At 38.2% G+C, this 15,525-nt stretch overlaps 1 protein-coding gene and 1 pseudogene across 1 annotated transcript in view; both read right to left on the reverse strand.

Moving 5' to 3' along the window:
* LOC111140331 (tau tubulin kinase 2) overlaps positions 1-15,525 on the reverse strand; it is a 161,157-nt gene that overhangs the window by 78,131 nt on the left and 67,501 nt on the right. The gene's annotated exons all lie outside the window — the stretch shown is intronic.
* LOC111140342 lies at positions 3,510-4,367 on the reverse strand (annotated as a pseudogene).

Consider the following 15,525-nt stretch of genomic DNA (forward strand, 5'->3'; position numbering starts at 1 on the left):
CCTTAAGTATTATTATTTTCCCCATTTTTCAGATGTGAAGAATTCAGCAAAATAATCTCTAAAAATCAAGGGAGCAGGGTAAGTTATACTTGAAGAGAGTGTTAATAATTCAAAATCATTGCTGTGGAGAAAGAGAAACACAAAGGGAAAGAGAATCAGCTTGCTAAACCCAGAATATATCAGGAGAGACCTAATAAACTGTCATTAGTTAAGAGTCCTGAGGAGAATCCAGATACCAGAACTACAGCAATCTTTATGATAAATCAGGCAGTCTCCTAGGTCAAATCTTTTTTCTTTTTTTTTTTAAAGATTTTATTTATTTATTTGACAGACAGAGATCACAAGTAGGCAGAGAGGCAGGCAGAGAGAGAGAGGAGGAAGCAGGCTCCCCGCGGAGCAGAGAGCCCGATGTGGGGCTCAATCCCAGGACCCTGGGATCATGACCTGAGCCAAAGGCAGAGGCTTTAACCCACTGAGCCACCCAGGCGCCCCTCCTAGGTCAAATCTAGTTGGTAAGCAAACAAACAAACAAGACAGTCCCACACTACGCACTGCTAGGCATGATTATGATTCCACGTTCACAAAAATAGTTATTCAACTTCATGCACAATAAGATTAGAGGAGAGGTCCAGAAATATTACAGAAACCACTCAAAGTCCCTAGATAAACCATTTTATAAAGTTTTAAGAACTCCCAGTATAAAAGACATGTAAATAGTCCTTTTTTAGAAGATTTTATTTTAGGACACCTGGGTGGCTCAGTCCGTTAAGTGCCTGCCTTCACCTCAGGTCATGATCCCAGGGTCCTGGGATGGAGCCCTGCATCAGGTTTCCTGCTCAGCCTGGGAGTCTGCTTCTCCCTCTCTGTCTGCCCCTCCCTCACATTCATGTCCGCGTGCTCTCTGTCTCTCTCACTCTCAAATAAATGAATAAAATCTTTAAAAATAAATAAATAAAAGATTTTATTTTTAAGTAATCTCTCCATCCAACTCTGAGATCAAGATTTGCACACTCTACCAACTGAGCTAACCAAGTGCCCCCATGACATCTAAATAATTTTAATGTCACTCTAGGACAGGAGTGATGTCAAACCCACACCAATCCTCATTTTATTCCTACTTAATAACCTCCCATACATTCTCATTAAAGGCACCAGAATATGATAGATATATAAATTTAATTTCAGCATCATTAGACTATACTGCCTTTGCTTGTCTGACCCCTAGACTGTAAGTACTCCTAGGGTAGGGGCTCTAGTACCCAGCTCCGCACAGGGTACACACTAATTAAACAATGAATAAGTTTTTTACAATACCTTTATTGAAACATTATTAATGTACCACTAAATTCACCCATTTAAAGTGTAATTCAATGTTTTTAGTATATTCACAGTTGTACAACCACCACCATAATCAACATTAGAACATTTTCAACAGCCCTACCCCACCCCACCAAAAAACCCATACTTATTAGTTGTCACTTCCACTTCCCCCTGCAACTCCCCCAACCCCATGAGAGTCAGTGTCACTAAACTACTTTCTATCTCTACAGACCTGACTATTCTGGACATTTCACATAAATGGAATCATACAAATAAGTAGTTTTTGTGACTGGTTTCTTGTACCTAGCATAATGTGTTCAAAACTCATCCGTGTCGTAGCACGTATCAATATTTCACTTCTTTTCATTGTCAATAATATCCATTATGTAGCTATGCTTAATCTTATATAGTTATTAATATGTTTAATCTTAAGCAGTCCATAGGAACTGCTGGACTGTTGTCCAAAAAAGCTGCACACTTTATATTCCTACCAGTAACATATGAGGCTTCTAACTTCTCCACATACTCACCAACTCTTGTTATTATCTGTATTTCTTTTTACTGCAGTCATCCTAGTGAGAGTGAACTGACATCTCAGTATAGTTTTGATTTACATTTCCATAATTACTAATAATGTTGAGCATCTTTTCATGTGCTTACTGGCAATCTGTATATCTTCTCTGGAGAAATGGCTATTCAGATCCTTTGCTGATTTTTAAATTGGGTTTTATGTCTCTTTATTACTGAGTTTATGAGTTCTTTATATATTCTAAATACAGTCCCTATCAGATGCATGATTTGAAAATATTTTCTCCTATTCTGTGGGTTGTCTGTTCACCTTTTTAAAAAAATTTTTTAATTTATTTAACAGAGAGAGAGAGAGCACAAGTAGGGGTAGCAGCAGGTAGAAGGAGAAGCAGGCTCTCCGCCAAGCAGCGAGCCCAATACAGACTCAATCCCAGGACCCTGGGATCCTGACCTGAGCCGAAGGCAGTTGCCTAACAATTGAGCCATCCAGGTGCTGTGTCTATTCACCTTCTTGATGGTGATCTTTGAAGCACAGAAGTTTTTAAATGTGATGAAGTCCAATTAATCCTTTTTTTTTTTTTGCTGTTTAACAGTTTTAGCAACATATCTAAGAACTCATTGCCTAATCCAAGGTCACAAAGATTTATACATATGTTTTCTTGTAAGAGTTTTATGTTTAAGTCTTTGATCCACTGTGGAGAAATTTTTTAAAGATTTTTTTTTTGAGGTGTTTTCCCTCTATTCTTTTTTTTAAATTTTTTATTTCTTTTCAGCATAACAGTATTCATTGTTTTTGCACCACACCCAGTGCTCCATGCAATCTGTGCCCTCCCTAATACCCACCACCTGGTTCCCCCAACCTCCCAGCCCCCACCCCTTCAAAACCCTCAGAAAGATTTTATTTTTTTATTTGTAAGTAAATTTTACATCTAATGTAGGGCTTGAACTTATAACCCTGAGATCAAGAGTCAAATGTTCCACCAACTAAGCCAGCCAAGTGCCCCCATTTTGAATAAATTTTTATATATGGGTTTATATATGGTACGAGGTAAAGGTCCAACTTCATTCTTTTGCATGTATATAACTGTGATGGAAGACACACTCCTCTTGTGTTTCTCCTTTACTCTCCCACTACCACCACATTCAAAACACTTCTGACACCAGACATGTGGGCTTTCCACACATCAAGCTATACTCCTCAAGACCAGCTGGCTGGGTGTCTGTCCTATAATTCAATTCAATTCTATCTACCTGGAGTTTACATCAGATCCCCAAAAGGGCTTAGTTCTGCAACACCGCCCCTACTTGAAATGCCAATCCCAAGTCCCAGGTTGTCACCTGTATAAATGACCCCCTCCTTGGGTCTGACAATTTGCTAGCTTATAGAATTCAGGGAGATACTTAGATTTACCAATTTATTACAAAGGCTATAATAAAGAGTACAGATGAGCAGCCAGATTTAGAGACACATAGGGAGAGCTGTGTGGGAAGTGGTGCAGAGCAACCGCACTCCTTCTGTGTGCACCACTCTTCCAGCACCTCCAAGTGTGCACCAGCTCAGAAGATCTCTGAACCCCATCCTTCTGGAATCTTTACTATTTCCCAGAGGACAGAGGGTAGGGCTGAAAATTCCAAACTTCTTCTTTTTTTTTTTTTTTTTACTGCAAAGAAAATTTATTTTACATATTGCTAGCCATGACTTTTGTTGTTAGTTCACATAAATTTGCCTAGTACCACTATCCAAACAGCAGGACCATTGTATGTCCACATTTGTATTTACAAAGAGAATATGCATGACTTACATAAATATTACTCTCAGTAGGTTTAACAATGGAGATGGAATCTAACAGCCATAATGATAGCAATGTAGGAGAGATGTATTTTTAATTACCTTTCATTTGAGTGACCTTATTTAAAATATAAATTGATAACTCAAGTTCCTGGTCTCCTAAGGAGATTTTCAAAAACACTTATAGAAACAGTGAGATTTTTAAGAAACATTCTCCATGTCCACATCCTGTTGTAATTTCTGCACCATTTTTTCTTCCAGCTGCTTTCCTTTGCCTGCAAGAGGGGCCCGGATAAGATGAATGTTTTGTTTAACTTCTTTGATGTCCTGAACTTTCTGTAATTCTTTATTTTTCTTTAATCTGTTCATTATAAATTTAGCTTGGCGCTTCTGTTTGATCTCTTCAACTCTCTTCATTGCATCAATAGTTTTATTCCATAACTCTCGCTGGTATTTGACAGGTTCATTTCTACGTTTTTCAAATTCAAATGAATTATCCACTGTAAGCTCTTTACCGCTGCTTTACGGAATGCTTTAGTCCACCTGACCTTGCGAGGATTCCGCTTCTTTTTAAAGTTTTTATGACACTTGGATTTACAGAATCTGAACACCTTGCAATCGTTGCGGACAAACATCATGCCGTGGCCGGGGTAAATAGGGCCCGAACAGAAATAACACTTCTCAATACGCATGTTGAAACCGCGTGAGGTCCCACTGCCCAGACGCCGATCTTAAGTGGAAGTCAAATTCCAAACTTCTAATCATGACCTGGTCTTTCTGATGACCTGCCATCATTCTGAAGCTATTAAGGAGCCCACCTAGAGTTGCTTCATTGGAACACGAGACACTCCTATCGCCCAGGAAATGCTCAGGAACACAGGAGCTCTGTGTCAGGAACCAGTGTCCTAGCCAAAACTACTAAGACCAAGCATCAGAACAAAAGTTGCTCCTAGTGCCCTTATCACTCAAGAGATTACACGGATTATAAGAGGTCTCTGCCAGGAACTAGGAGCAGAGACCAATATATGTGCTGTTTATTCTTTTACAATATCCAACGGAGTTGTGCTGGCACCATTTGTTGAAAAGACTCCTTTCTCCATTGAATGTTCTTGGCACCCTTGTCAAAAATCAACTGACCATAATGTGACAACTTCTGGACTTTCAATTCTTTCTACTGATCTACATTTCTATCTATATGCCAGTACCATAATTACTATCATTCTGTAGCAAGTTCTGAAATCAGAAAGTGTAAATACTTCAGCTTCATTGTTCTTTTTCAAGGCCGTTTTCCCTTATTATAATCCTCTTCATTTCTGTAAGGTCAAAAGAAATGTCCCCTCTTTCATTCCTGGTTTTAGTAATTTGATTCTTCATTTTTTCTTGGTCTGTCTAGCTAAAGGTATGTTAATTTTGTTCATTTTTTTTTTCAAAGAACCAATTTTTGGTTTTTTTGGTTCCCCTTCTTGTTTTTCTATCTTCTATTCCATTCATTTCCACTGTAATCTTTACTATTTCCTTCCTTCTCTCTGCTTTAGATTGTTTTGTTTTTGTTTAAAGATTTTAATTTATTTTTCAGATAGAGCACAAGCAGGGGGAGTGACAGGTAGAAGGAGAAGCATACTTCCCTCTGTGCAAAGAGCCCGATGTGGGGCTCAAACCCAGGACTCTGGGATCATGATCTGAATCGACAGCAGACACTTAAGGGACTGAGCCACCCAGGCATCCAAGAAGGGGCTTGAACTCACAAACTTGAGATCAAGAGTCAAATGCTCTACTGACTAAGCCAGCCAGGTTGGCTCTGCTACCTTTAGGTTTAATTTGCTCTTCCTTCTCTAGGGTCACAAGGTGAAAGATTAGGTAATTTACTGGAGATCTTTTTGGCTTCTCAATATAGGTGTTCACTGTTATAAGTTTCTGTTTAAGCACTGCTTAAACTGAACCCCATAATTTTGGTACCTTGTGATGATATGTAAATTAAGGAATCTACAGAAAATCACTTTGGAATCTTAGATAGGGTCATTGATGCCATATACCATGTGGGACAGCCTATTATTTTTCTTTGAAGAAGACACAAGACTGAAGGAAAGAAAAAAAGGACTAGCTTAGAGTTAAATCTCATTCTGCCACTTAATAATTAGGGAACCTTAAGCAAGTCTCAGTTTCCTCAGCAAAACTATCAAGAAAATTAAATGATACAGCATATTTATAAAGGATCTTTTTTTTGAGATCAAGAGTCAGACACTTAACTGATTGAGCCACCCAGGTACCCCATAAAGCATCTTCCTCACTAAATATCCAGTGTTCATTCCCCCTTACTAATAGCACCCAAATTACCCAAATTGGGGAATGATCTTCCTTTATCATGTATCTACTATCTCAATGGGTTTGATCTACTCCCAGGACCAAAGTTGGGCATTAACTGCTCTAAAATCAGAGTAATAGACACATTTCTCTTTTGTTATGGAAATCAATTTGTTGATGGCAAGAAAACTAAATATTTAAGACTTAAGGCATTCAATGCATGATATTACTCTGAGATCAATTTGTTGATGGCAAGAAAACTAAATATTCAAGACTTAAGGCATTTAATGCATGACATTACTCTGACAAATATAATTATTCTTTTTCTTTTGTTTTCCAAGGATATTCTAATCAGAGCAAAACCTAGTACATTCCATATGACAATTATGAGAAGAAATTTTTTTTTTAGATTTTATTTATTTATTTGAGAGAGAGAGAGCATGAGAAGTGGGAGGGTCAGAGGGAGAAGCAGACTCCCTGCCGAGCAGGGAGCCCCATGCGGGACTCGATTCCGGGACTCCAGGATCATGACCTGAGCCGAAGGCAGTTGCTTAACCAACTGAACCACTCAGGCATCCCGAAATGTTATTTTTAAGGAGAAAAGAATGTAGCTCCCTTCCAGTTGCTATCAGCAACTATCTCTCAACCATGAAGGAAACCAGCATTAAGAATTAAGTCTACAAATATGGAAGAGATAATCACACACAAAAAAGTCAGATGGACAGCCATATGCAAAAGAATGAAAACTAGACCCTATCTTATACTTTACACAAAAATTGACTCAAGATAGACTAAGATTTGAATGTAAAACCTGAAACCATAAAATTCATAAAAGAAAACATAAGGATAAGCTCCTTGACCCTGGTCTTGGCAATGATTTTTTGAATTTCACACCAAAAGCAAAGATGACAAAAGCAAAAATAAACAAGTGGGACTACACCAAATTATAAAACTTCTGCACAACAAAGAAAACCATCAACAAAATGAAAAGGCAACCTACTGAATGGGATAAAGTAAATGCAATTCATATATGTGATAAGGGGTTAATATCTAAAATACCAGGAAAAGATGCTGTATTTTGTCAAATGCTTTTCCTGTATCAATTCAGAGGACCATACGGTTCTTCTCTCTCCTCTTATTTAATGTGTTCTTTCACACTGATTCATTTCCAAATGTTGAACCATCCTTGCATCCCAAGGATAAATCCCACCTAGTGTAGGGATGGAGGAACAGTCCTCGATTTCATAAAAACCATCTATGAAAAGTCACAGTGAAAATCATTCTCAATGGGGAAAAGCTGAGAGTCTTTCTGTTAAGATCAGGAACACAGGGGCGCCTGGGTGGCTCAGTGGGTTAAAGCCTCCGCCTTCGGTTCAGGTCATGATCCCAGGGTCCTGGGATCGAGCCCTGCATCAGGCTCCTTGCTCGGCAAGGAGCCTGCTTCCCTCTCTTTCTGCCTACTTGTGATCTCTGTCAAATAAATTAAAAAAAAAAAAATCTAAAAAAAAAAAAGATCAGGAACACAACAAGGATGCCCACTCTCACCACTACTGTTCAGCACAGTACTAGAAGTCCTAGTAACAGCAGACGGACAACAAAAAGAAGTAAAAGGTATTCAAACTGGCATTGAAGAAGTCAAACTCTCTCTCTTTGCAGATGACATAATACTTTATGTGGAAAATGCTAAAGACTCCACCTCAAAATTACTAGAACTCATACAGCAATTCAGAAATGTGGCAGGATACAAAATCAATGCACAGGTATCAGCTACGTTCTTATACACTAACAATGTAACTATAGAAAGATAAATTAGGGAATTGATTCCATTTACAATAGCACCAAAAATCATAAGATATCTTGGAATAAACCTAACCAAAGAGGTGAAGGATCTATACTCTAGAAACTACAGAACACTTATGAAAGAAACTGAAGAAGACACAAAAAGATGGAAAAATATTCCGTGTTCATGGATCAGAAGAATAAACACTGTTAAAATGTCTATGGTTCCCAGAGCAATCTATACTTTTAATGCCCTCCTGATCAAAATACCAATGGCATTTTTCAAAGTGCCAGAACAAACAGTACTAAAATTTGTATGGAACCAGAAAAGACCCCGAATCGCCAAGGGAAGGTTGAAAAAGAAAAACAAAGATGGGGCATCACGTTGCCTGATTTCAAGCTATATTACAAAGCTGTGATCACCAAGACAATGTGGTATTGGCACAAAAACAGATACATAGATGATGGAATAGAGAGCCCAGACATGGACCCTCAACTCTATGGTCAACTAATCTTTGACAAAGCAGGAAAAAATATCCAGCAGAAAAAAAGACAGTTTCTTCAATAAATGGTGCTGGAAAAACTAGATAGCTCTATACAGAAGAATGAAACTTGACTATTTGCATAAACCAAACACAAAAATAAACTCTAAATGGATAAAAGACCTCAATGTGAGACAGGAATCCATCAAAGTCCTAGAAGAGAACATAGGCAGTAACCTCTTTGACATTAGCCACAGCAACTTTTTTCAAGACATGTCTTCAAAGGCCAGGGAAACAAAAGTGAAAATGAACTTGTGGGACTTCATCAAGATAAAAAGCCTCTGCACAGCAAAGGAAACAGTCAACAAAACAAAGAGGCAACCCATGGAATGGGAGAAGATATTTGCAAATGACACTACAGACAAAGGGCTAGAATCCAAAATCTATAAAGACCTTCTCAAATTAACACCCAAAAAACAAATAATCAAGTAAAAAAAATGGGCAGAAGACATGAACAGACACTTCTCCAAAGAAGACATACTAATGGCTAACAGACACATGAAAAAATATTCATCATCATTAGCCATTAGGGAAACTCAAATCAAAACCACATTGAGATACCACCTTACACCAGTGAGAATGGCAAAAATTGACAAGGCAAGAAACAACAAATGTTGGAGAGGATGTGGAGAAAGGGGAACCCTCTTACACTGTTGGTGGGAATGCAAGGTGGTATAGCCACTATGGAAAAACAGTGTGGAGGTTCCTCAAAAAGTTAAAAATAGACCCAGCAATTGCACTATTGGGTATTTACACCAAAGATACAGATGTAGTGAAAAGAAGGGCCACATGCACCAGAACGTTCATAGCAGCAACATCCACAATAGCCAAACTGTGGAATGAGCCAAGATGCCCTTCAATAGACAAATGGATAAAGAAGATGTAGTCCATATATACAATGGAATATTACTCAGCCATGAGAAAGAATGAACACCCAACTTTTGTATCAACATGGACGGGACTGGAGGAGATTATACTGAATGAAATAAGTCAAGCAGAGAGAGTTAATTATCATATGGTTTCACTTATTTGTGGTGCATAACAAATAACACAGAGGACATAGGGAGATGGAGAGGAGAAGGGAGGTGAGGGAAATTGGAAGGGGAGATGAACCATGAAGAGACTATGGACTCTTAAAAACAATCTGAGGGTTGTGAAGGGGCTGGGGGTGGGAGGTTGGGGGAGCCAGGTGGTGGGTATTATGGAGGGCACATATTGCATGGAGCACTGGGTGTGGTGCATAAACAATGAATTCTGTTACACTAAAAAGAAATTAAATTTTTAAAAATGTGCTTACAAAATAAATAAATAAATAAATTTTTAAAAAAAGAAACAAAACAAATGAACAAAGGGGGGAAAAAGATACAACCCCATAAAACAGACTCTTAACTGTAGAGAACAAACAAATGGTTACCAGAAGACAGATGTATGGGAGATGGTTAGAACTGTGAAGGGGATTAGAACTGGGATTGTCTTGATAAGCACTTAGTGTATGGAACTGATGGGTCACTACATTGTATACCTGAAACTAATATAGCACTGCATGTTAACTACATTGGAATTAAAATTTTAAAAATTAAAAACAGAACTACCAAATGATCTAGCAATTCCACTTGTGGGTATATACCCAAAGAAATGAAACTACTATCTTGAAGAGACATCCCACGCCCATGTTAAATGCAACATTATTTACAATAGCTAAGACATGGAAAAAACTTATGTGTCCATCTATAAATGAATGGATAAAGAAAATATAGTATTTATATACACTACAATACTATGCAGCCATAAAAAAATAAGAAAATCTCGCCATTTGTATTAACATGGATGGGCTCTGAGAGCATTATGCTAAGTGAAATAAGTCAGACAGGGAAAACTTATATGTGGAATCTAAGAAAACCAAACTCACAGAAACACAGAAGAGATCAGTAGTTCCCAGAAGTGGGGGGTGAGAGGTAGGGAAAACAGGTAAATGTGCTTAAAAGGTACAAACTTCAGTTGTAAAATAAGTAAATCTTGGATATGTAATGTACAGCATGGTGATTACAGTTAACAAATTTTAAAAGTTCTCATCATAGGAAAAAAAAAGTAACTGTGAGGTGATAAACTCAACCAACTAAACTTATGGTAATCATTTTACAATATATATGTGTATCAAATCTATGTTTAATCTACATATAGTACAAAGTTGTATGTCAAATACCTATACATACACATATATAAGTACATATATGTATACGTACACATATACATTACACTGAGAGGGAAAAAAAGAGAATTGAAATCAAAATATACCTAAAGTCTACTCTCCACCTCTGGATCTTTCAGTCTGGTATATAAGAAAAGTATATGTGCTCAAGACTACTTGAGGTAGGGGCGCCTGGGTGGCTCAGTGGGTTAAGCCGCTGCCTTCAGCTCAGGTCATGATCTCAGGGTCCTGGGATCGAGCCCCGCATCGGGCTCTCTGCTCAGCGGGGAGCCTGCTTCCTCCTCTCTCTCTGCCTGCCTCTCTGCCTGCTTGTGATCTCTGTCTGTCAAATAAATAAATAAAATCTTTAAAAAAAAAAAAAAGACTACTTGAGGTAAATATCAGCTTTTTCACTTGCGAGCTTGGTACTTCATCTCTAAAAGCCACGTGATGGGTAACAAAAGCACTTACCTCAAAGAGTTATTACATAAGTAAATCAGCTAAGGTATGTTTAATATTTAATATACTACCTGGCACATAGTAAATGCTCAATATATGCTTCCTATAATTATCATTAGTGATTATGAACACAAGTTTTAGAAAGACATAGATCTAAGCTAAAATCTGGCTCTTTATCTTACCACTTTTTTGACCGTGGACAGCTTATTTAACCTCTCTTAGGCTGTATTTCCTCAACTATAAAATCTGGGGAAAGTTGTGGTAAAAATTAAATCAAATAATATTTTTAAAAAAACATTTAAAACAATACCTGACACAGAAAGAATAAATGACTGCTACCCTCTTCATTACATAATAGGTACAAATTGCTTTTTAAAGTGGTTGTACCAGTTTATACTTCTGCCATCAGGACATGAGGAAGTTTTCTTTTCTCTATCTTCACCAATACATGGTACTGTCAGACTTTTTTTTTTTTTTGCCAATCTGAAGAGAATGAAACAGTGTCTTGCTACATAACTTGCATTTCTCTAGCTACTAGTAAGTTTGAGTATCTTTTCATCTGTTTATTGATTGTTTAGGCTTCCTTTTTTGTGAATTTCCAGTCCTTATCCTTTGCCCATCTCCTCTCTGTCCACTCCTACTGCCTACCTTGGCCTAGGACATCACTATGTCATAGAGTATGTACTTGGAATCCTCAGCCTCTATGTTCTTCAAATACTTTAAGGCCCTCACTGGTTCCTTTACACTACATTCCTTTCTCTCCATATTACTGGTGCCACTTAACCTCTAACCTAAGGAGTCAAGCCCACCTCACTCTCTCCCTGAGGCCCAGCAGGAAACCTTTATGGAGTTCTAGCAACCACAATACTCTCGATGTCATGAACCATTCATCCTTGCTGCTAGTTTTGTCCTAACTCCCTGGTTTGGACAACTGAGCTTCTGCTTAGTTTCCCTTTTGTTCCCTTGTCAATGCTCCTATGGATCTTTTTATACATTCCTCTTTTGTCTTTTAAGATTTTATTTATGTATTTGACAGAGAGAGAGAGAGAGAGAGAGAGATCAATCACAAGTAGGCAGAGCAGCAGGCAGAGGGAGAAGGAGCAGCAGGCTTCCCGGTGAGCAGAGAGCCCAATGCGAGACTCGATCCTAGGACCCTGGGATAATGACCTGAGCCAAAGACAGACAAACTTAATCAACTGAGCCACCCAGGCACCCCCATTCCTCTTTCTTTTTAGGTTTTATTTATTCATTTGAGAGAGAGCGAGCAAGAGGGCACGCACAAGCACAGGGGGGCAGCAGGCAGAGGGAAAGGGAAAAGCAGGCTTCCCATTGAGCAGGTAGCCCAATGCAGGGCTCAACCTCATGACCCTGGAATCGTGACCTAAGCCAAAGACAGACGCTTAACCAACTGAGTACCCAGGTGCACCCACCTTCCTCTTTCTTGAATATTTTATACATTTTTTGATAACTTATCATTCTATAATTCTACATCATTCTATAACGTCATTATTCATTCTCAGTGTCAGTCTGAGTTGACTGTGAACTGCTGAGGACAAAGACCATGCCCTGTTTATATTCCTAGCTCCTAGCATAGTGGTTCACATTTACCAGGCATCTAAGAAGGAAAGAAGGGAGAATGAAAACAAGCATTCATGAACTATCTAATATCCTGGACTTTCTAGAGCTTGCCCCTTCTTCTCCACTCTACTCCCCCTCTCCCCGCCCCCCAGGGCCAAATGTCCACCTTAGAATGATAAGCATGAGGGGCGCCTGGGTGGCTCAGTGGGTTGAGCTGCTGCCTTCGGCTCAGGTCATGATCTCAGGGTCCTGGGATCGAGTCCCGCATCGGGCTCTCTGCTCAGCAGGGAGCCTGCTTCCCTCTCTCTCTCTCTCTGCCTGCCTCTCCGTCTACTTGTGATCTCTCTCTCTGTCAAAAAAATAAATAAAATCTTTAAACAAAAAAAAAAAAAAAAAAAAAAAGAATGATAAGCATGAGCTTGCTTTGTCCTGTGCTTCACTTACCTTTTATAAACATCCTACTGGACTCTGCTGATGATGACTCCTCTAATGAATTACCACCAATTATCTATTGACAAGCTCACCTAGCAGTGTCTCTTCTGGACCCCATCTGTTTGATCACATCTGACAGTACTTCAGGCCAAGAATGTCCCATAATGTCACCGGCCACACACTATTCATAAGATAATCTCCCCCCAAATACTGATTTTATCATGTCATTTATCTATTCAAGAAACCATAAACAATAATGCCTATAGAAATAACATTAAAATGGTTAGCCCGGACTCCTCCACAAAACTACTAGAACTGGTGAATGAATTCAGTACAGCCTAAAGATACAAAATCAGTACAAAGAAATCCATAGCATTTCTATATACTAATATTGAAAGAGCAAAAAGAAAAATTAGGAAAACAATCCCATTTATAATTGCATCAGAAATAATAAAACACCTAGGAATAAACTTAGCCAAGGAGATGAAAAACCTGTACTCTAAAAACTATAAAACACTGATGAAAGATATTTAAGAGGACATAAACAAATGGAAGACATTCCCTGCTCATGGATTGGGAGAACAAATATTGTTAAAATGTCCAAACTACACAAAGGAATCTACAGATTTAAAGCAATCCCTATTAAAATACCAACAGCGGGGGCGCCTGGGTGGCTCAGTGGGTTAAGCCTCTGCCTTCAGCTCAGGTCATGATCTCAGGGTCCCGGGATCGAGCCCTGCATCTGGCTCTCTGCTCAGCGGGGAGCCTGCTTCCCCCTCTCTCTCTGCCTGCCTCTCTGCCTACTTGTGATCTCTCTGTGTCAAATAAATAAATAAAATCTTTTTAAAAAATAAAATAAAATACCAACAGCATTTTCCACAGAAGGAGAACAAATAATCCTAAAATTTTTATGGAACCACAAAAGACACTGAAGTTTCCTCAAAAAATCAAAAAATAAAACTATCCTATGATCCAGTAATTGCACCAATGGGTATTTACCCAAAGAATATGAAAACACTAATTTGAAAAGATGTATGCACCCCAATATTTACTGCAGCATTATTTACCATAGCCAAATTATGGCAACAACCCAAGTGGCCATCAATAGATGAAGAGAAAAAGAAGTGATGTGATGTGATATGATGTGATGTGTGTGTGTGTGTGTGTGTGTGATAGATTATCATTCAGCCATAAAAAAGAATAAAATCCTGCCATTTGCAGCAACATGGATGGATCTAGAGGGTATAATGCTAAGCAAAAGGAGTTAGAGAAAGACAAATACCATATGATTTCACTCGTATGTGGAATTTAAGAAACAAACAAACAAAGAAAAAAAGGACAAACAAAAACCAGCCTCTTAATTATAGAGAACAAACTGGTTACCAGAGAAGAGGTGGACAGGGGGATGGGTGAAAAAGGTGAAGGGGATTAGGAGTACACTTGCTATGGTAAGCACTGAAAAAGGTATGTAAATATTGAATCATTATATTGTACACATGACTAAAATAACACTATGTTAATTATAATGGAATTAGACATTTTTTAATTTACTTTCTGAAAAAATAAATGAAATAAAATGGTGAACCTAGAATTAACGATCATTCTACATTACTTAGCAAACCCCATTTCCTTCAGTTCTTCAACATACATCATACACTCTGATGAAGTCAGTTTGTTTTTTAATTCTCCTTTGAAAATGTGCTACTTTGTTTTTTGCTCAAGTTATTCCCCTCCACCTCATTTCCTCAAACAAATACAAATCTCGAATCCAAATATCCTTGTAGGAAGTAATATCAACCAATTAAAACTCAGGATTAGATTTACAGCTATCAGCAAGTTAGTTATTTAGCAAAGCCCTGAGGGGAAAAAAATAAAGAAGACTATTAAAATAAGTTTCCTGGAGTTGAGTAAGAGCAATCAAGTCTGGCGCAGAGATGAAAGTAGAGAAAGAAGAAAGTCAGGAAGGTAAGCACTGATCACTAACAGTCATAGATTGTTGACCTCAAGAAAACATAGCATGGAAATATACAACAAGTCAATTTTAACTCCTTACTTATATGTCTCTTACGTTAAAGAAATCCTTTAAAAGATTAAAGCAATCCTGATGGGAGGCCTGGCTGGCTCAGTTGGTTGAGTGTCTGTCTTCAGCTCAAGTCATGATCCCAGGGTCTGAGGATCGAGTCCCACATTGGGCCCCTTGCTCAGTGGGGAGCCTGCTTCTCCCTCTGTCTGCCACCCCCCCACACACAAATAAATAAATAAAAACTTTTTAAATAAATAAATAAATAAATAAACGAACTTGAACATACAAACCAAATCTTTACCAGTCACTCTAAATACCACCACTAAGGCTTCCTCTTTATTTTCTAGCTCTTGACTAATCTAACTGAATAGGGAATGTTTGTGGTCTGTCACCAAACTGTACAAAAAAGAAATAATCAATGTCCACTCAAAAAAGACAGCAAGAAATAGACTTAATTTAGACAGGTAGATAATGTCTACAGATATTACAAGCAAGGTAGCATCTTGCTAGTTAAACACAGATTTTAACTGTGATATTAAAAAGGATTTTTATTCATCTGATGCATGTAGTGATAAACCCTTCCTTA

Source organism: Enhydra lutris, unplaced genomic scaffold, assembly GCF_002288905.1.
Source record: "Enhydra lutris kenyoni isolate GAN:26980312 unplaced genomic scaffold, ASM228890v2 scaffoldscaffold4, whole genome shotgun sequence".
NCBI classification, from domain to species: Eukaryota; Metazoa; Chordata; class Mammalia; order Carnivora; family Mustelidae; genus Enhydra; species Enhydra lutris.